The sequence below is a fragment of the Falco rusticolus genome, chromosome 6 (genome assembly GCF_015220075.1).
Source record: "Falco rusticolus isolate bFalRus1 chromosome 6, bFalRus1.pri, whole genome shotgun sequence".
NCBI classification, from domain to species: Eukaryota; Metazoa; Chordata; class Aves; order Falconiformes; family Falconidae; genus Falco; species Falco rusticolus.
In genome coordinates this window covers 67,931,508-67,954,470 of record NC_051192.1, presented here as the reverse complement: position 1 = coordinate 67,954,470, position 22,963 = coordinate 67,931,508, and the positions used below count along the sequence as shown (strand labels likewise).

General features: G+C 41.7%; 1 long non-coding RNA gene across 1 annotated transcript; it reads right to left on the bottom strand.

Moving 5' to 3' along the window:
* Positions 1-3,145: 3,145 nt before the first annotated feature.
* On the bottom strand, positions 3,146-22,907 carry LOC119150305. The gene is made up of 2 exons (XR_005105006.1): positions 16,025-22,907; positions 3,146-15,407 (listed from the first exon to the last, which is right to left on the bottom strand). It is a non-coding gene; the product is annotated as an uncharacterized LOC119150305 (long non-coding RNA).
* Between the last annotated feature and the right edge of the window lie 56 nt (positions 22,908-22,963).

Here is a 22,963-nt window from a genome sequence, read left to right as displayed (position 1 = left end):
ATTGCCTTCATTCCCAGCTGCTGCACAATATAACTGTAATAGTGCAGATTGTTTTACAGAGATGGCTTGATTTTTGTGGTAGATTATATGGTAATGAATTGTTTGTCAAAGAAATTTAACTGTAAGTGCAACAATATATGCACAATTGAAGTAATGACATTTGTGATCATGATAATACTGCTTTTCTATTTTATGATATAGTCAATCTGTCCTCTTAAAGTTAAAAAGCCAGGTTTGATGATGACTAAACAAAAGAACAGATGTTCCCAGCTCAAAGCTGAGCATACAGAGTGTGAAACTGTTTTATATGACCTAGTGAGAGCCCTTTGGAAAGGATGTATTTATAAAATATTTTGGATCTGAAAAAGCAGAAGATAATTCTGACACCGATTATTTAAAGTTTCAGCACTTAAGCACAATGCAATATTTCACTGTCAACTGTTTGATCACCTCTCTGAAATTTTTAGTCTCTTGCTAACAGGAAAGCTGTTTCCTTGAGCAATATTAGCAAGAGCAGGATAGATGCCTTAAGATGGCTGCATGCCTGGGTGTGGTACTGATGAGAAATCTACAGGAAACTTTCTTCCTAGAATTTGTTTTTGTAACTAGATACTAGAGCAGAAAGGCTATCTGGGAATCAGCACTGAAAATTACAGCACAAAGAACCATTTAGGCAAACACTGTAAAGTTCCCTATGGTGGTGTAACACTTTTTCAGTAAATGGCTTGTTCATTAGAAAAGGGTATCATCAGATCACTCTCAGGGAGCTGTTGCAGGTCAGTTACACAGCTCTGGTCTGAGGCATAGAAGACAGGGCTCACAAGGAAAGATGAAACTTCACATGGTGCTGCCATCCCCATCTCAGCTCATTGTTTAAGCTCCCTTTACTGTCAGTGGAGAGAAATACATACAGTCCAGAAAAGCAGGCATCCCTTAAAGACAGCAAAAAAGAATAAGGACCTACAGAAAATGATGACCTCATATTGTCTAATGTAGGCAAAGGACGAGTGTTTATCACCTCCCACTACAGCAAGACTTTTTCTCTCCGGTGACTAGAAAAGGAACCTCAAGCGGCTAAGGTAGATGACTGATTAGATACTGAAGACCAGGTGAAATAAATCCTGTTCAAACATTGGTGGAATTGTGTTGATGTACAGAGTACAGTACGTCTTATTTCCCTGCCAAGCATATAAGCACTTTTAACCATTTATGCTACATCCAAAGAAAAGGGTGCCATGCCACACCATAGTTTTAGAAATTATGGCATTTTTAAAGTTCTCCATCATTTGAAATGCTTTTAAAGCTTCCCTGAACCTGTTTTTACAGCTTAATCTCTCAAAAGCAAGCAGTTTCCCTTACTCTCTTACCTCTTCTCTTCATATCTCTACTCTTCTCTCTGACAGTAACTTTAGACTGTAGTTTAATTGCTGCCTGACCAGCACTGTATTGATGCCAGGTTTGGAATTAAATGTTATTATTGTTTTATTTCATTGAGAATGGCTGACTAATAATAAGCTAGTGTTTGCAGCTCAAGGTGGATGCATTTATTTTTTGGTCCAAAATGTCATTTTAGAAGCCTTTACGCTTTATACATTTTCAAATAAGCCAAAGTTGCAGCTTTTGAAAAAGTTCAAAGGAGATAGAAGCAAACCAAAATAAAACAAGCCCCAAAGTGTCTTCTCCATGAAGGAGAAATTAAAGTAGCTTTTTTGCATCCCAGAACTCTATATAATTACTAACATAACTGATGAAAACAGTCCTCACAGAAATTACTTAAACAATGTAAAATGAATTCTGTTACATGTTAAAATTCTTTTGTGCTCTCTGAAGAAACCTGAGTTAATCTTTGTCCCCGATTTGCCAGTTTCTGGTCCACATGACGTGGGGTACAGAGGAGAGCAACAGACTCAGGCACAGGGGATGGGGGTGTCTAACCGCACAAAACAGCAGCCATTCCACCTGTGGTGCTGACATGTTCCCAGTGGTGCTCTACATATTTAAAAAATACTTTTCTGGTTTGGTGATACCTTGTAGAAATAAACCTGATAAATGTAGTTCCAAGTGATGTGAATCCTGTGCAGCAGCTCTCAGTGGTGTGCTCTGGCACCTGCTTTCTCTCCCAGCTAAATTAAGTCCTATTAATGCTTGGATTTGTCAAAATACAATAACCTTGGATAAAAGTGAGGGAGTAGGGAAGAGAAAAAGCCGCAAGTGTTTAATTTTCTTGTGTTGCCAAAACGACTTAAGGCAATTTGTCATGAAAGTACTGAATTGAAAAGAGACCACTTTCTATCAACTTGGAAAATGGATCTAATACCCAGATCCTTTAGAAAGAGGTATGGGAAAGAGTATGTACGATTGCATACTTGCCTACGTAAAGCTTCTCCCTTGAGTAAAATATCATTGTGAAACTAATAGACTACGTCTGCCTCCTAGAGCAAACCATGACCTCTTGCTTGCTCTAGGCATTGTCAGATGTTTTCTTCCACCTCTCAACTGTTTCATCAATGCTGGATCTGAGCTCTGGGAGTTAAGTGGAAGGTTTTGGTTGGCTTGCAGAGGAATGCAAAGCCTGATCCTAACTGCAGTAACTTGCACTGAAGTTCAGCCTTCTTCAGTAGTGGGCCCTGAGAGAGGCTTGTTACAGAAAATTGTTCCACACTTTTGGCATCCAGATCTGGAATAATCTTTTTCCCCAAAATATGAGATACTACAAGTTTTAGATGGCACAAAATGTCGTCCCTTGCAGTTGGAACAACTCGGGTCCAGTGTCAAGTATACAACTTTTTTCAAGGTTACCTAGAGACTGAGTGGAAAGAAATATGTGCCCTTTACTAAGCTTACCTGAGAGAGACAAAATATTAAGAAGCTGCACATCTAGCGGAAGAGAAAAAAGAACTGCCATTTCCGCTTGGTGGTATCTGTTTCTTCTCCCAAAGCTGACAAGAAGAGGAATTTGACTCTTGCATTGTTTGGTACTAACTGTTAGATGATGCTTATTCTTACCTTTCATTGGTTCTTAAGAAAATAAAGATAACTCTGATTTGTGCAGTTTACAGATTATTGGAATTTTATATATTAATTGTTTATCCAACTGATAAGAATATCCCAAATAAATATCCCAAATAAATCAAATGAGGAAATCTCACGTTTCATATTATTTTATTTATAAGTCCATTTACACACCACCAAAATTAAACAATAGACATAATTAAGTATGTGTCAAGATATGTGGCAAGAAAAAATCGTTTCTGACAAATTGCTGATGACTTTTTTTGGAGAGAGCGGGAGCTAGCATGTAACAGTTTGTTAAGAACATATAGTCTATAGTCTGTAACTCAAAGTGCCTATCTATAAACTTCATGCTGTGTGTTTCCTGAAAATTCAAGAGCTTTTGACAATCTGTAGTTTACTTTTAACACAAATGTCCCAAACTATTTAATCCCTTGGTGAATGGACTTCTGTAATCTATATGTGAAGCCTATAGGCGTTATGTGACATGTTTCATTTTTTCTTTCTTCAGTTTTGCTCTCTTATCTTCCCTAATTCAACCTTTGAGTAACAGGCTGATGTATTTCTAGTATCAGTCTTTTAGTAGTAGCCTTGATGGTCTAAGGTTATAAGCACGCCAAGGTTCATATGGAGAGACAATATCTTCTATCAATCTGACTGATTTAATGAGAAAACTAGGCTGGCTCTCAGTAGCACAGACCATATCTGAACAGTCAGGTACCTGAGTATTTGTTCAGTGTTCTTCCAGCATGTCCCTACCTTGAATTGCCCGTGTTCTGTTGATTCCTGTTGTAGTTGCACAGTCATCGCAAAAAAGGTTGGTTTTCAACTTTTACCTTTGTCTCAAAAATATCTACAGGACTAAGCAACCACAGGAAGGTTGCTGTGCGTGGGGCAGTACTTATTACATATCTTTTGGGCTCCAACTGATTTTTTCAAAAAAAGGAAATTCAATATGTTCTCTTTTAAGAACATAAACCAAATTTTCCAAATAAAATCCTGGCCATCCTGATGTGATTTTTTGGCATTTTCTGCAGTACAACCAGGATTTCCCCTTTCACCTGGGAGGCTTGTTTGGTTAATTACGAGTCACTGAAGACCAGGATCGTACCAGGTTGAGAAAGAGAACTGCCTGCTGGTGTCTTGGCAATTGTACCTATTAGTCATCTACATGTACAGCTTTGGGAGTTTATGAAGGATATATGACTACAGCTCTAATTTTGAAACTCTAACCCTATAGTTAATTACACATGGCAAGTCATTGTCATATAATACCTGAGGCTGTGCTCTAGCAAGTTCTAATGTACAGATCCCCTTGACCTCCCTCTGATTATAGATGTATATTAATGTATAAAGGATAAATGTGACCTGAAGACCTACAGCTTGAATTTGGAGTAATTGTACATAGTGTTCATCTTAATGTGCACTGATTTAGGATACGTAATGCTTATTTTAGGATTATTAATTAAAATATGAACGAATATTTTTTTCTGGAAAAGATGAGTATCTTGGATTATTGATAGGGTGTCACGTTGTCTGTGAAACACTCCTCACATTTCTGCATTAAGTTGAATTCTTATCCATCCACCCTGCATCTTGCCATTTTTAGCTGTAAGAACAGGAAAATAAAGTGCCTAAAAGTGGGAAGAAAATGACAAGAAAACATCCTGTCTCCAAACTGTAAGGCTGTTATCCTTTATCAGTAATCTTTCATCAAATTTTGAGCAAGTAGCACTGTAAAAGGAATCCTGGAAATAAGAAATAACTTGATTGACAGACTATGCAGACTGTTTGCATTATGGGGAAAGACCAGAAGCTCTGCAACTGTATGTACTTATTTCTTGAACTATATAATATGTCAATCCACAGTGGAGAATAAGAATTTTCCTTTACAGTACCTAAAGGTAACTCAAATCTTTTGCTGTGTTTCTCTAGATATTATTCTAGATAGTATTCATGAATTTCTGAAATTGTGGCTGTCTGCAGCAAATTTCCTAATGATTTCAAAGACAGGATTGTCAAACAAAAATCTCAACGTAGAGCAAAAATAGACAGGCACTCAATTAGATAATCTAGTGGGTGCGCAACAAGTTACTTATGCAGGGGTATTAATTCAGCAGATTTAAGCACATGCCTTAATTTCATTTGGTTACTGCATAGAAAAATGAAGGTGATAGTCTAGATTAAAATTATTCTACACTGAAGTCTATCATAGTAGCACAAGAGAGGATACCTGCAAAAATGTGATATGGGCTAGCAAGCGTAAGGCAAGCCGTCTATGGACTATGAACATGGGCATATTTTCATCTCTAATTCCTCTGATGGCTGGTATTACTGTCATCCTGTGGAACACAGCTTAAAAGCAGCAGAAGTGTATTTACTTTTCACTGTACTATGCAGTTGCTCATGGGGTTTAGGTCAAATCTTAAAGCTGGGACATAACTGCTTGGCTGAGTATGTCCTCATTTTCTGTGGAAGAAAACCAGCTAGCAGAATCTGTTCCATGCTGGCTGTCAGCACATCCTAGCTCCACACACATATTTCAGAAAAGTGAGCTACTTGTAAATTGTAGTTTGTACTCAGATTTCAACATTTCTGCTATTTTTAATGTGTGAAGTAAAATACTCTTTAAACATTTTGTATGGAAAAAATAATAAACTCTTCCTAAGCTTGGGCTGTAGACACGTTTTTGGCTTGTGAATTTGTGTGCTGGACATTAAATAATGAGTTCTCTTGGCTTAACATTTTGAACACCATGTGCTCCCTGAAAGTAATAAGCAAAGATAAAGGGAAAAGAGCTCCAAAAAATTAAAACATAAGCACGCACAGAAGCAAAATGAGAGGCAGATTGATTTCCTAAGGGCTTAAAGAAAGAAGACAAACAACTTATATTTGTGGTTGCTTAAAAAAATGTGTTTTATCTGCTTCTTCCACTTACGTATTGTGGAAACAGATTACAAAAGAAAGCAAAAGCCATAAAAGCTGTGACTGGGATTTATTACCCATTATTAACAGTTTGCTTTTCTGTGCCAGGAGGAGGACCCTTTATAGACGACAATAATAAATTTTGAGCTTTTACAGTTTTGAGGGTGGGTGGCAGGGTTTGGGGATTTCCTCTTGGCTTTTTTGTTCTGTTAAGGTTATTCTGTGCTGCAGGCAGCATACCCGCAAGCAGATTACATTAGATGGGCTAGTGACACAGTGTGCAGAGCTCCCATCTATCAGTGGGAAGCTTGGCTGCTGGATTTGGCCACCATGGATGGGGAGCAGTGATTTCCTTCCAAGACAGATGCAGCACTTTGTATATATGAAAGTGTAACTTAATGCCACACCAAAAATTTTCCTACTCGTTGTGGGAAACAAGGCAGTGTTTTGCAGTATGGATCTCTGGTGTTGAAAAGCCTGGTTCTGTGTAGGTTCTTTAGGCACTTTTGTAGATCTGGACCATAATTGTTTACCCATTTATGACAGTCATACAGCTTAAGATGAACAGAAGTTTTAATGCACAAGTATTTGATTAGGAGCCACTGGGGAGATCTACTCTTCATATCTTAAAATCTAAATTTAATTCACTTGTAAAGAAACACAAATGAATTACCTGCAATTTACATTTGAGGAGGACCTGTATTTGCAATGACAGAGAGCTGTCACTGTAAAAAAGCCAATAGATACGCAAAAGAGGTTTTAAAAAAGCAAGAAGGAAGATGTTATGGTTCTTTTGTGATGGGTGAAAGGGAGAAGTCAGTTGGTATGTGATGTAACAGCTGGACTCAATATGGAAGGACACTTTATGCTCTTTACATCTAGGTGATATAATGTTCATGTGAAATCCTGGGATAGAATTTGTCCCCCCAAAGCTGAGATTCATAAATTACTCATTGAAAGCTTGGATTTGCTTTCACTGCATCAGACACAGGAAAATCTAAAGCAAGTCCCTAAAGAATTAAAGTGTTAAACCAGCCAAATCCCTCAAATATGCAGTATATCCATGTGCTGGTTTAAAATTTCACTCTTAGTAGCATACATGTGAAAACTTCCTCTGAAGTCGGTGGAGTTATTCTCAGTTACAGTGATGGAAGAGAAAGCACAATATAACTCAGTCTGGGGAAAAAACCCTCAAAACTTTCTATGACTGAGGCAGCGAAAGTGTTTTATTATTTTGTCTGAGTAATATCTTGACATTGCATTGTTATTTTAAAATTGCTCCAAAACTTGCTGTTTCTTGAGTCCGTGGTAGCACCTGCAGGGCTGACATATGTGCGGTGAATGAGACATCTGGTCTGGAACAAAGCTGTCTTTTAGCCCAGAATAAACGTCACTTGTTCTTCAACCACAAACAGCAGACAGAGGTAGGGATGAAAGCCAGGGGAAGGTTTCACAGTGCATATCAAAAGTATTTATAATAAGGGCTTACAGGGCATGTGATTTAATTGCCTTTCCAGAATACAAGGCATTTGTCTGCTTGGTTTTTTGTGGGTTTTTTTCTGCTTTTTTTTCCAGACACCTCACTGTCATTAACCAGGTTTGTTTTACTAGCTGAAGATGACTTTGCAGTCCACTTCATGAAGCGATGCGGGGCAGTAACTGCGTAAAGCCTCTTTTTCCTTTGCCTAGTTGCCTGCCTTCAGCCGACAGAACTGAGAGAACGTGGTTTGGTCTCTGGAGGGCTGCTGCTTGTGTGAAAGCGAGGTGCTAGCATTACCTGCTGTGTTGACTAGTGGTGATGAAGCCTCACAAATCTCTCCCTGTGGAGGCAGCTCTCTTGGATGACTTTGCCTCTGACCTCTGAGAAGGTGCTGGGTGCTGGGGACGGACTCTGGGGCCAGGCTGGCTATATGCCTTCTGGCAGGGATAGCTCGAATGTGGTACCCACCTGGTGCCAGTGCATCCTTGTGATGCTCCTCTCTCGCTGGCAACCTGGGTAGGCTAGTCACCTCTGTCAAGCCCACTGGACTGCAGAGCAGAAGAGGTGCCACGGTGTCAGGGGAGCTTTAGCCTTGTCTCTGTGAAATGATGATGAGGGAATGGACTGCGTGATCCTCTCAGTTTATGGGGTTTGACAGGACTGTTGAGAGTTGAAGGGAATAAAACTAGACAACTCCTGATATTCTAGTCCTTGGCAGAGGGCACAATATGAATAAACTGAGATGTGCCAAAGTCAGTATTCAGCCCTGAGCCTGTCAGGTATTTTCATTGCCCCTAAAAATCTATAAAAGTGACAGGATTTGGAGTGTAAAAATTTTCTTTCACTGTGGCAACATGATCACTGTATGGCAGAGCTGGGTGTATGACAGGGGAGAGACCACACTTAGTGCTCCATCAGTTACTTGCTATAAACAAATAACCACTGGAAGAAGGAGAGCGATCACTCATTTGGGATTGAATTTGAGTTCTGTTCAGGGTTGGGGCTTCTGGTTTCATACGGCCTCTTAGAAAGGTAGTGAAATTCGTTTTTAGACACTGACTCTTGGCAAGGTCGTTTCAGGGCCTGCTATGATAGATGGATTTTCTAGACAGAAATATATTTGCAGGCTTCAGTGCAGTATGTACCTAATGGGCTTAATACATCTGGGAAGTATCAAACCTACTGTGCATACATTGATTCTGCACAGTAAGTGAGACATCCTGAGCATGTCAAATATACGGCAGAAACACAGATCATCTATGAAGTCTGCACACTAAAATCAACCCCCACACCACTTCCAAAGGATCAGACTTCTGAATGTCTGCTGAAGGGCAACCTTCCTCCCCGGCAAGCATCTCTGTGGTTTCTGGGTGCTGGAGAAGCCAGAAGTCATGGACAAAAGCAGGGAATCCTCATGTTCTGCCCAGGTGACACTTCTGAGGTGGAGAAGTGAATGGCAAAAGAGAACATCTTGGAAAGAATCACTGGAGGAGAGAGGCAGGAGATGGGACCAAAGGGATGCATGAGAGGCTGCCTGCAGATCCTAAGTGGAAGAGGCCTTTTTTTCATGTTATTTCAAGCTGGTCTTGATAATTGCTTGGACAAATTTACCTGGACAGAGTCTTCCTTTTTCAGGGATGGGAAATCCAGGTAGGAGTCCTGTGCTTTTCTCTTGCTGCAGGGACACCATATGGCACAACTGAGCAGGAGATAAAAGGATTTCTTCTTGATTTTCCACTACAAACCACAGCAGGTTTTCAGCACAAACATTTCGCTGATCTGCAAATTTGGTTCATTATTAAAGCTGACTTATCTCTTAAATTCTCTAAATACTTTTTACAAGGTTGCCACTAGCATCACGTAATATGCCAATTAAAGGTAATTGAGACCTGCCAAGAATAAATGTCTTTATGTAAGACCAAAGGGAAAGGGGTGAAAAGAACAAGAAATCCTTAAAACAGGTTAGCATCACTAGTGTGGCTTTCTGTCTTAGAGGGTCAACGATGTTGATGTCATTTTATTTATGTTCAAATTTTACAGGATCTTACGAGTGTGAAAAGTTCTCCCTGGACAACCACATGCCATTTTTCGTTAGTCTTATTTTGAGCCTTGTGATATAGCTTTTGATCCCTGATGATCTTCTGTTGTTAGCTGCTGTTCAAGGTGGCATGGCTGCAAGAAAACAAAACTTCTTGGTATGATGCCCATGCTGAACGAATTTAATAACTGCTTTTATCTGTAGGGTTCTTCTAAATATAGGTAGTTCTCAAAGCAGCCCCAAGGGGCATTTTTCTCAAGGTACCAATTGCAGAAGACAGCTGTCAGTATATATCTCAGACTCGTTAAACACAAATAATCTGCTAAGTTACTAACCAGCAGTCTAAGACCAAGTGAAAGATCTCTGCCTCCTTTCCCATGTATCCCAGGTACCAAAAAATGATTGCTCCTGAGGCTATAACATGAGTCACAGAGAAGCCAGTTTGGCCACAGTAAATTAAGCCTCATAATGGGCCTGTTGAAGTGTGATGACAGCTCCTGCTGGGTGATGCTAAATGTGTGAAAAGTGCTGCAGGAGAGGGCTGGAGGAAACAAAGGGAAAGCATGTTAAAATTTGCAGAGTCAAGTCAGGTAAGGACTGGAGAAATATGTGGCGCAGAGGAAAAGGTTTGCAATAAATTCTGGTAAGAAGTAGGTAATTTCTGCAGTCATATTTCTCTATGTGGTTAAAAGATTTAAAACTGAAGGCAGAATCCCTATCAGGTAAGCTGGCAAAAGGGTGCAGGAGTGAAAAGCTGCCAAAAAAGCTGTACTCGGCCCAGTTGTGTCCCTGCTGCCTCTTATTGTGGTCGTTTGCCCCTCATCCATGCTTCCCTGTGAAAAGACACAGAACTAGAAAGACATTTCTGTGTCTAGCAAAATGACGTATCCATGCAGAGCAAGAATAACTGTTTTTCAAAAGTGGAAATAGTCTGAAATTGCAAAAGGCCTTTGCAGGATACAAAAGGGATTTGGGTAGAGATTAAAATGCTCATGAATGTTTAAGAACAAAGTCTCAATAAATCCAGAAAAGAAACTTATTTTTTAAATGTAAGAAATTAAAAGCAATGAAACTTCAAACATTTTGGTGGATACTTGTTTTTCCAGAGTGCAACATCTCACCCCTTTGTAAACAGTAGCAATACAAGCGTAACAAAGCATGTATGTCCTTACTAGTTTGCAGTTAGAAGAACATAGTGTTTAAAGGTGTTAGGCACAGGCATGAATACCTTCCAAGAGGTTTCCTTAGAAATGAAAGAACATGCGAATAAAAATAGGGCATGTGTTTTTATTATGGAAATTTGGATCTCATGTTTTGTATTTTTTTAAAAAGTACACACTAGTCTAAATTATTTTTGTTTATTTCATGGTTTGTGAGTTTTGGGGTACTCATTTTCAAGCCTTCCTCCACAGCAATGATGTTTGACAGATTTAATAGTTATTATTTTAATGAGCTGAGGTTTCCACCTAATCACTTAACTTGAGGATTAGGATTTAAGCACAGCATTAAACATTATGATACAGCTCTTGTTATCAGATAATGCTATTTCCTTCACAAAACTTACCAGGGAGCTATTGTGTGCTCCAGCTAGTCAAGTGAAGTAGCCTTACATGAAAGGGTGTTAACCAGCAAAGAAAAAAATTAGCTAAAAAATGACCTGTTTTCCCATGCTTTCACAGCAGCAACATACCGATATCTCAACAGGAAAGGCAAACACACTGACTAGATGGTCTTATCTCATTTAAAGTACAGCCTTGTGATTTAGAGAAAGACATACGGTAACAGCTTTTTCCAAAGAGGAAAATCTACCAATTTAATTGGTCTACTTGTTTGATTTGAGAAAACTATCCCCTTACATGCCAGTGCAGCAGCCCAGTGATTTAGATAAAGAACTCTTGCTGGTTCACTTCCCATCAGTCCAGTCCTGCTATGAGAGAAAACAGAAGCAAACTCCTGTCTGAAAATTCCTAAGGAACCAGAGATTAATTTCATGAGGAGCGTGGCATGGGACTTAACGTCTACCAGATCCTGATGACTACTTGATGAATCCTGCATTTACTTATAGAGCGCTTAATTGATTGGACGCAAGAATATTCCATTTGCAGTGCAAACAAGTTAAAAAAGGCTTAGTCAGACATGTCTAGCAGAGTCAGATTAAACCTTGATCCTAGCAAAAGGCAGATGTTCTCCTGGTTTGTGTGACGGATAGGCAGCCTGCTTTACTGAACAACATGTCTTTTCTTATGCTTAGCAACAAAAAGCTATACTGTTCTTGCAGCAGAGTTCAATATTATAGAAACAGGGAGAACAATTTTATCTCTGCACTCCAGTAAAGTTAACATCCACCTTGTTCTGCATCCAAAGTGCTTTCTTCAGAACCACTGGGGATACCTTAGTCAAACGGTTTTACAGCAGGGCTTTAAAAATTGTACACTTTTAAAATTAAGGAAAGAAGCTGCCTTTAATAAATATTCAATTTTAAGACAATGATAAAATAGCTATTGTAATCGGTTATAAGCAATATGCCACAGAATTTAGGCTAGTTGTCTCTCCTTTTACATCTTTCAACAGATTATTTGTGGGCATTACTACTATGGATTAGGTCATGAAAACAGAAACTCCTTACCTGAAACAGCTGCTCGTTTTCAACTTGACAGATTTGACTATGTAGCTTAATACTGAGACATTTTCCTAATGCACTCAACTAACAAATATTACCAATGTAAACCTCTGCACCCTGTTTATTCTACGGATGTGAATCAATTGAGAAAGGGCTGAAGGACCTAAGTTTTTTGCCCCAAATAACACCCTCCAGAAGGGTGTTATCCTCATCAAATTATTCAGTCTTTGTCATACATGGGTAAAGTTTCACTGCCCTCCCTGTCATGGTCCTCAGCTGCTTCTGCCCCTGCCCTATGACAACTGCATCCGAGCAGCCAGGTTGTCAGGTAATGCCCCAGAAGAGCTGGATGATGCCAGGTGTAGTCAGTGAGGAGCTTTGCAGAGGTCACCATGTCGATATATCTTTGCAGGACCAAACATTTCAGTGTAAGTCTACCCTTATTATCATCCTCCCTGCCTTTCAGTTCTGTTTCATTTGTGGCTGATTTGTTCCTGCAAGCTCTTTGGGAGGCATATTCCTCTGCCCCTGCCAAGCTTCTGTTTTTCAAGGTCGTTTTACCCACAGAAAGTGATGTTTCTGCTGTTTTCCCCAAGGACTTTCACAGAATAAACCCGATGTCATTACGCTACATTCAGACCACTGTCCAGATTTACGGTCTTGGAAACTTGTTTTGACACTGTTGTTTCTGAGTGAGGCTGTGCCATCAATCTGTACAAGGGGGAGACAGTGTTTGCTATCTTACTGTGCTGTCAGCTCACTACTTCACCTATCAATGACTGCAGTTCAGTTCATATTTGTGAAGCTCTGTTAAAATGTGAAGCATTCTAGAGGTGCTGAAGATTACTATTATCTTGCCCTGCAGAGCACACAGCTACTTCAATAGGACAGGTCAGTCCAAACAGGTCTTGGCAGTGCCTGGATAGGTAAACAACAGCAACCACTCCTTGCATTTGCTTCTGCAAGCAAAGGACAGAGCGGTGTCTGGCTGAAGATCATCCTTTCTGCATGTGCTTCTCTAAAATACCTTGGATCATGATATAAATTGCAGGAAGAAAGCTAAAGAAGCTGTCTATATTCACATTTCTTTACATCTCTGTTCCCTCTCCATGTATATAGCAAGTGCAGAGAAACTATACTTGCTGTGATTTCTTTTGATCTTGCACTGGCACCTGCTGGTACGGGGAACTGGAGGCACTGAATGAATGGTGGTACAACAACAGTCAGCTACAGCAGGGTTAGGGAACATGGGGTTGATGGGCAGAGGTAGGCACATACTCGTCATTCTGCTTTCTTCAATCCCGTCTCTAATCCTTATAGTGTCTAAATTGAGAAGTAACAGCTGTGAAAAAATAATAGCAGTTCCAGGATTGCTTTCTTGCCTCCCAGAAAGCCTTGTGCAAATGCAGTGCAATCAGCATTTCAAGAAACACATGTATTTTTTTCTTCAAGGAGTCCTGGAGGTGTTTACACCTGAAGTGCCCTACCTCATCTCACTGCTAAAATGGGGTTGAACACTGTGTGCTTGGAAGATTTTTTCTGTTTGATTGTTTACTTGAAAAAGTTACAAAAGATAGCTTACCACATCCTCACACCCACAACAGCCTTTTTCTTGCACCTACTACAAAACATGCATAGGCAGTACAACTCATGGTACCCAGCTCAGTGGAGGGGTGAGAAGTTTGCCCAGACTGCCCCAGCTCCATGTGCGGTCACTGAAGAAAAGTAGTTAAGGCATCTACTATAAGACTGGATTCATTCACCCTAACTAAAGCATCTAGAATTCAGCCCATGTTTAAGGATTTTTCAAAGCTATTGTATATACACTGCTAACCTATGGCAGATCTGCTTTCCCAGCAATATTCTTCCCTACTTTGCCTATGCCCAAAGCCAATTCTGAGTCATGGTGTGGGTATTTCTTTGAGAAGGATAGTTTAAATTTCCCGTAGCAGCTTGACATTTTTAATTACACAGCATGTACAGAATTACTAGACTGAGCATAATATGCCAAGTCAATAAGCCATGTATTACATTTTTAACCTGAGGCTTCAGAAATCCATCTATTTTTGTAGGTGTGTTTCCTGTACGTGCTTTGAAGCCCAGGACATGTATAGCTTAAGGGAACTGTGCAACCTTCTTCAGGTTGCACAGGCAGTCTTGTGAATAAATGGAACTTACAGCTTTGGTCCACACCTACAATAATTTTCCTGTGGTTGGGAAATGTTCCTTTTTTCAAGTACATGTGAGCATGAGATATCTTGGAGGAACAGAAGTAATGACTCCACTTCATGGCTTGACTCCAAAGGGGGCACTTTTGACAAAAGAGACTCTGCCCTGCATTTATACCTGCAGAAGAGGCGCCCACATCTACTCTTCGTTTTCGGAGTTACTGACATTTTGTGACACAAAGTGAATATGAAGCCAAGTAAATGTATTCTTTGCCCAAGAAAAAGAATTGTCTGTGTTTCATTCCCTTGACAATGGAATGAAAAAAATATTGCAGTTTTACCAAGATGTTTTCAGCCTGACAGCTAGCATGCCCCTCCCTGGGAATACACGGGATGGAGAAGCTGCCATCTCCAGCACCATTGCCAAGACAGGAGTTACCATTCTTCTATACTTTTTGACTTAGCACAGACTTCTTGACCTCCATCACTCAAAGTGAGCTGGTTTAGCAAGACCCAGTCTGTATTTAAATCCTTCAGGCCAACTCTGGCTCATTTCAGCTGGGACAAGCAGGAGTTGAGAGGGCAGTAACCTGCACAAGCAGCCCCAGGTGAGGACATGCAAGGACATGCCTCAGCAATGACGTGTATGGATGCGTGTGCATGGGGTCTCCCAAGCTGGAGTGCCTGGCAGGCAGACTTTGCCTGGGAGGAAGATAGGGTGCATCATTTGTTCGGCCCTTTGGGGAATTAGCAAGCAAAAGCATCTGGGAGATCTCAGTCTAGCAAAACATTCAAGTACCTGTTAAATTTCAATCAAATCAATAGCTTGTTGACTGGTGTGAGTAATGATGTGCCAGTGCTTGGCTGGATTCAGGTTTGAAATATTAATAGCTGCCCAGTTTTGTGTATTCTAACTCAGGTAAGTGTGAAGAAAATGGAAGGTGATACTACCCCTAACATGAATGCTATTAACCTTGCTCTGGAAGGAAAGGGTAATTGCTGTTCCAGGTGGAAAACTAAACATCTGTTTTGCGTAAGAACATGTTTTACAGTTTCCCCTCCTTGCTCACCTTAGGATACTCTGCCATTACTGTATTTTATTTGCCTTCCCCACCTCCAGGTCTCTTCTACTTGTTTTTCTTCCTTGTTCCACTGCTCTGGGAACTGGAGTCAAAAGGAAAGCAGAGCCCCTTTGAATCTGCAGCAGGCTGGATTAAATGGGACAAGCAGCCCTCCCTCCCTCCCTCCCTTCCCCTGCCCTGCTGTTTGCAGCTGAGTGATAACATCAGCTGGCCCTTGCGCCTTGCTCTGTTCTATGTGTTTTCTCTTCTTATTTTGTTTTTTTTTGTTTGTTTGTTTGTTTTTGGGTTTTTTTTGTTGTCGTTGTTTTGTTTTGGCTTTTTTTTTAGCTTGTCACTGGATTTAATTCCACATGCACCAGTGAACAGCAGCCACTGATGCTTGATCTAACCACTACACCAGAAAAGCTTTTATACAGGCTGCAACCTGAGCTCCTGCAAACACATTTCAAACCTCCAGCTGGTCAAGGTGCACTTCCACTCACATTTCCTTTTATCAGAGGGCTGCAGGAGATCATGCTGAGCACATTATTTACTCTCCTCTGTATGCAGCCTTGCTTGCCTGTATTATCAGGGGTAACATTTTATATAGGAGGTTGCCACCCAGTAACTAAACACAAGATAAGCAGTCGTGGGCAAAAAAATGCTTGATCTTTACAGAACATAGTAAGATCATTAGGGGATCACACACTGTTCACTTACCCAAATGAGCAGGCAGGAGCCAAGTACCAGAAGATTCTTTGCACCAGTATTGTCTCCCTGTTCATTTTCAACCATTTTTGGCAGCATAGCTGGGAATCCACATGGGTAAAAAGTATAAGTGCCAGGATCCAGCTCCCCGAAAAGAGATCACCGGGTTTGGTGGTAAGACATAATAGCTGGTGTGGCTTGTTTGCTGTCTGGTGTTACTGGAAAGGACTTTGAAAAGGAGTCTGATCCTCAGCACAGGCTGGCACTCGACATTACTTCTCAATCCAGAGCAGGAAGGTAAGCAAAACCAAACACCATGAAAAGGCCAAAAGGAGCGGAGGAAAACCACATGTAAATATGCAGGAGGAACAGGAAAAGGCTATCAGGGCTGTTTCCTCCAGAGTTTCTTCACTGCTGTTATTGGCTGGCAAGAAGTCACTTTTGCAATGAAGTGGCTGGGGCTTGGGTTGTGTCTCATGGGCAGGCTGGGGAGACACTGCTCCTCCTTCCCCAGTGACTGCAGAGGAGGGCAGTGAAGCTCCGTCTTAGCCTCCGCTGTGAGGCACGAGTCCAAGCCTCTGCCTCTTTTGTTGACATCCTGTAGTTTGTTGACACCCGTATATTTAGCAAAGAAACAAAAATGTCCTTGCAATGTGTGGACATGATAGGCATTCACTTGCTCTGGGTCTCTGCAGAGAACTCTCGTCTGGTACGCATCCTTCTGCATTGCACCACTTCGGGGAAAATTATAGAGCTCCCTCTTGCATTGCAACCATGTTATGTAAAGCATCTGAATATGCCACCCTCTGAGAAGATGTGCCACCTCCAAGAAACTCATTCAGATATTTCAGATATGATAATGACCCATTTAAAGTACTAATTAAAACTGGATGAGTTTCATATCTCCCCCAGCTTTAGAAAAGAAAAATCACAGGTCAAATACAAATTTCATAACTGCTTGATAAAGCCTCTGCAGGAAGGAGTTTGGCAGAGGGCATCAAGACCAGGCGCTTTTGAGCAAATGAAAGAACCTAAAGCAAGACTTTGAAGTCTGACCTTCAGAATGTATAATAATACACTGGATGACAAAGGTAATAAGTACCACAGAGAGGGACAAAATGTATCTAATTAAGCAGTTTTAGCCACGCTTTTCTTTTCAAATACACTTCTTACCAGAAGGATTTTCAAACTTATCATCACAGCTTTTCAGTGATGTTAGTTCTGAAAATACTGCTTTATTTTGCTCCGTGCAAAGCAGCGTATCTTCAGTTATTTTACCGTCACAATCCACTTCTGTGGTGTCGTTTGCGTTACAGGAGTGGAAAGGCCTGAGAGAGCAGTGACTAGTGATAGTCGTCACTTCACCTAGAACTATGGGCCAAGCGTGTTCTTCTGAGCTTTATGTTAAAATCAATGGATAAACTAGTTGGATAGACACTGCCATGTGAACAGGAACCCCAATTTCTTCATCTCCAGGTGGACAGACTAAAAAGTGTGTTTTCTTACTCTTGCTGTCTTCCCAGAATCACAGAACAGATGAGTTGGAAGGGACCTTTGGAGGTCTCTAGTCTGCCCCCCACCCCCCTTTATAATAGGTTGGCTATAAGTTTAAGTGATAAGATCACCCTGAACTTTCCCTTCTCCAGGCTGAACACTACCAACTCTCTCAGGCTCTCCTTGTAGGACACATGCTTTAGTCCCCTCATCTTCCCCATGGCCCTTTGCTGGACTCTCTCCAGTATGCCTGTGTCCCTCTTGTACTGGAGAGCCCAGAACCGGCCACAGTACTCAGATGTGGTGTCAGCAGTGTTGTGTAGAGGGCAGGGTCACCTCCTTTGACCTGCTGGAAACACCACTTTTAATGCAGCTCAGGAGGTTCTTGACCTTTTTTGCTACAATGGTGCATTGCTGGCTCATGTGTTGTCCCCCAGGATCTCCCACTGCCCTTCTCTGCAGATCAGCTTTTCAGTTGGCTGACTCCCAGAGTCTACGGATGCATGGGGCTTTTCCTCCCCAGGTGCAGGACTTTGCACTTCCCCTTATTGAAGCTCATGTGATTCCTGCCAGCTCTTTTCTACAGCCTGTTCAGGTCATGTCCCTCTGAACGACAGCACAACCCCCTGGTGTATCAGCCACTCCTCCCAACTTTGTATCATCCGCAGTCTCACGAGCCTTTAGTCTGTCCCAGCATGCAAGTCATTAATGATGGTACCAGAGGCAGTCTGAAAAGCCCTGCAAAAGTCAAGATGAACATCCACTGCTCCCCCATCACCCACTGAGCCATTCACTTCATTGTAGAAAGCTATCAGGTCAAGCATGATTTACCCTTTGCAAATTCTTGCTGATTACTCCCAGCCATTTTCTTTCCCTTCATGTGTTTGGAAAGGTTTTCCAGGATTATTTGATCCATCACTTCTCCTGTGATCGAGGTGAGGCTGCCTGGGCTTTAGTTCCCCATGTCATCCTTCTCACCCTTCTTGAAGACAGTGACATTTGCTCTCTGCCAGTCCTCCTGAACCTTTCCCAGTTGCCATGACCGTTGAAAGATAATGGAAAGCAGCCTTTCAGTGACATTGGTCAGCTCCCTCACCACTCATGGGTGTATCCCATCAGGTCCCATGGACTGTGTCTGTCCAGTGTGTTCACACATTCTCTAAATGATTCTCCTCCAGCAAGCAGCCTTTTTGGTTCAGTCTTTCCCACTGGTCTCAAGGCCCTGGGATTGCTGAAGGCCAGTACCAGTAAGGACCAAAGTGAAGAAGCATTTGGTATCTCAACCCACCGACTACTTGTCCTTCGTCATGAGGTCCCCTGCCCCATTCACCAGAAGGCCCACATTTTCCCGGTCTTCCTTTTGCTGCTGATATACCTGTTGAAGACCTTCTTGTCGCCCTGCATGTCACCTACCAGGTTTAACTCTAGGTGGGCTTTGTCTTTCCTGACCTGCATATTCAGGCAGTGTCTCTGTATTTCCTTTGGGTTACCTTTCCCTGCTTCCACCTCCTGTTTGTTTCCTTTCTGTGCTTGAGTTTAGTGAGGAGTGGCAGTCCTGCCACCTTTGCTTTTATACTTGCTTATCAGGAAGGACCATTCTTGAGCTCAGAGAAAATGAACATCTTTCCTGGATCTCTCTTCCCTCCATGACTGTATCCCACACAATTCTTCTAAATAGCTCTCTGAATAGGCCAAATTCTGCTTTCCTGAAGACCAGGGTTGGGATCCTGCTTTTTGCCTTGCTCCCTCCTCTCAGAATCCTAAACTCCACCATCAGGTGGTTGCTGCAGCCAAGGCTGTCCCCTGACTTTCACATTCCTGATCAGTTCTTCCTCTTTTGTAAGCATGAGGTCCATCAGGGCACCTCCCCTGACTAATTCTTGTTTCTGAACTGCGTAGTCCTCAGTGGATGAAGGCAGCTAGGTCTCTGCTGGTAAAGCCCGGGAATGGATGATGAGGCAAACCTTACAGGCACTGGCCATGGATAGGGAGGCGTGGCAGAGGCAAGGTGGGTTCCTCCACATTCCCCATTCCTTGCCTGAGCTCTTGGTTTGAGGATCCAGCACAGCTGTGCAAAATGATCTTGCATAATTTGTGCTTCCAGCGCACGGCATGAAACCTTTTCCCACAAGGCAGCCACAGCAAGGCCGTTCTGGCACTGGCCCCGTGCCCCAGGTGCCTGTTTCACAAACTGTCCTATGTAATAGTAACTTGCAAGGCTGGGAAAGGGTGAGACAAAGCACAGATGGCTTGAGGAGCTTTAGGTAAGGGAACAGACAAGCCTGATATCCCAGGAGCTTTATAGGGCATATGTCGGCAGCCAATGCTAATACATAGAGAGCACGTTTGAAATTCTGGAGGCTTTTATGTATGGGATCAATTAAGTCATTTTATGTAGATGTGTGTGTGCTCTGGATGAGCACTTGATGGAGGAAAAGTGAGGGCTGCTGAACTGTAAGATGAAAAAGGCCACTTTCAACAAATAAAAGGTCATGCTGGATGCTGGGACTGGCTGAGGAAGAGGAGGCAGACTTGCATCTGGTTCACCGCCCTGTCCAGAGTGTATGCATCAAGCTCTGCAATTGAGAAAAAACTCCCTGAAGACATCAGAGAGGCTTTTCAAACTGAGTGCTGCAAGAGGTGGATTTTGAATGGTCCATTATAAATTATGACCAACACTATCTGAATTTGTATCACATGCTTCCCTCATACTCCCAAGACAGAAGTTGCCATGTTAAAACCTGTTAACACCAGTACTTCTGCCTGGCCTTGGGACTCACTCCTTTCTTTTCCTACTTGTTCCAAACCACTTTTCCCAACTGTCAAACAGTTTTCTTTTCTGTCCTTTCTTCATACTTGATTTCCTCATCTTGTGCCATAACAGCACACAGCAGAGTGGACGTACTTTTCAGCCTTTGCTTAATATTACCTCTCACGGAAAACACCTGCCTATGTGGAAACGCATTTCTGATTGCATACAGTTTGCCTAACCTAAGTTCCTGAACTGTACGTAAGTACCTGATGGTTGGTGAAGCAATCCTGCTCAAATGAGGACTTCACAGGGCACTAGTTTTCACTAGTTTTTCAGACTTCTCATAAAGGAACTCAGACAGATTCTGAATCACTTGCCCTCTGGGGGATGTCCTCTGTGCCCCAGCTGAAGTCGTCTTGGACTCCATGTGCCATCACAACAGTGACATGCTTTCTGCAGACTGACGCGTCACTTGGGCACTGGTGGAAGATGGTCTTTCCTGTCCTCAGGCTTTGAGTTGTGTGGAGGAAAAAGCCTTTATTCCTCACTGAGATGGGTGACATGCTTCTTGCAGACTCAGGGATACCTTTGGGGCAGGTGTGGTTTTCCTGCATGGGGACCCAAGTGCAATGTACGCCTAACCTGGTGCCCCAGCAGTATGGGGTGCCTGTGTGGGGCACTTCAGTGCCATCCATGGAGCTAAGCTGAGACACCAGTACAGGTGTATAACCATGGCAGCAATTTTTACATGTATCTATCCATCTTTATCTAAGGGACAAAGAAGATTAATATTTGTGAATAGTTTTGCACTCCACCTGTTGCTCAAGGCTCTGTCCTTGCTCCCAGACTTTGCAAAACTCCCCTCCAAATCACTGATCTCCTTGGAATACCTTGTATTTTATTGCTTGATTATTTTACATGTGCCCTATTAATTAGCCATGGCTAGTATGTACCTGTTTGTGCACTGCACTGACTGCGCTGTAACATGCACATACCTGAATATTATATAGCATGATTACTGGTGAGTTCTTCTTAAACACCAACTTGGCTGGTAGCAAGATTGAGTGCAGTTATCTGGGTGACCTAAATTGCTCCATGAGCTGGGGCTGCTAAGAAAGAGTGAATAAGTGATTGCATTATGAAATCATGTTTTCTCTTGTGTAGCTAAAAATGGCTCTAGCCAAATCACAGGGGCTCTGTTTGCTTTGGGGTGTGGTGAGCTTGTATACTTGCAGTTTCTCACAGGAAAGGAATAAAAAAATCCCTTCTCTGAAGGGCTACTTCACTGAATTTTAAGAGGATTGGGCAAGAACCTCATCTTCTTGCTGAAGAAAACATTTGCTGGTTGTGTTTACCCTCTCTGCCAATGACATTTTCTCAACTGTTTCATACGAAAGGCTTTTACAACCACTGTTAGGAGGCACTGCAGGTGCCTGCAGCCGGGGCTTGCCTGCTGTACCATGAGCAGAGTCTGGCAGTTCCCAACAGCCCCTGGCCTGCAGCAGCAGCACCAGCAGAGCAGCTGCATTGAAACACCAGCCTGGAAGGTGCTGGATGTTCTAAATTTTCACTGATAACATGAAGGACCAACATGTTTCAGGTTTTCAGGAGAATTTTCTGCATCCAAGGGATACAAAAAATAGTGACTGTTCCGGTAAGATCGGGATAAATCACCTGTTAGAAAAGAAAGGAAATTAAGATTGCTTCTAACATAGTAAGCAAGCACTGCATGGCTTTGCACCTAGGTTTTGTACAGATCTTGTTTTTCTTGTTCCCAGTGAATATACATGTAAGGCCTTTAACTGGTTGAGCAAAATACCAAGGAGTAAAGGGACTGTTCAAAGCATCATTTTGAGATACTGTGGAGTGGATTCTTGAATATCCCAGAGAAAACTGAACTAAACTCGGTAAAGACATTTAGATACATCTCCTGTTGTTCCATGGCAATGATGATTTTCTACTGTGATAAGAGCACATCAAATACAACCTTCCTTCAGAAGAGGAAGAAAATATTTGAAGACATCTTCCAGGTATCAGGGAAGTCGTCAAAAGTAACTGTGGGGTTAAAACACCATCTTCCCATTTCACATTTCCTGCCATAAGTAAAGACTAAGGATTGGATAAACTCTTTATACTGGGAATCACGGAGCAAATGGAGGGAGAAACTGGAAAAGTGCATTTATTAGTAACTATAAAACTTTTTTTTTTTTTTTTTGAGACAGCACCCATTTGTGTTTCTATGTGTACTTAGGGTCATGGTAGCTCAATTGCAGCAAAAAAAACATTGTCCTCCGTAGAGCACTATTGGGTAGGTTTGTGGCTTATGTGACTCTAGAGAAGAGCCTTTGATATTCTTTCCAGCATCCCAACTGACAAGTGTGTAAAGTTCATTTTGATTCATGGGGCACTGGGGGAATCCCTGCAATGCCAAATCCAATATTCTGCCATTGTTTTCCCCTAAAGATAACAAGTTTTACATTTGTTTCTATCTCTCTTGAAAAAATAATTGCAGTCCTAATTCTCCTTCCAGTGAAGTGACAGTGAGGTTAAATGTCTCAGTGGCCACAGATTTTGCTGCTACTTCTCAGAAGAAAGCTCTCAAAATTATCAGCTTAAAGCTTTCAAAATCGTTGAAACCAAATATTTCAGTGGTTCCAGCATTTTGGTCTTGCAGAAAATTAAAATAAAATCCATTCATATTTAGG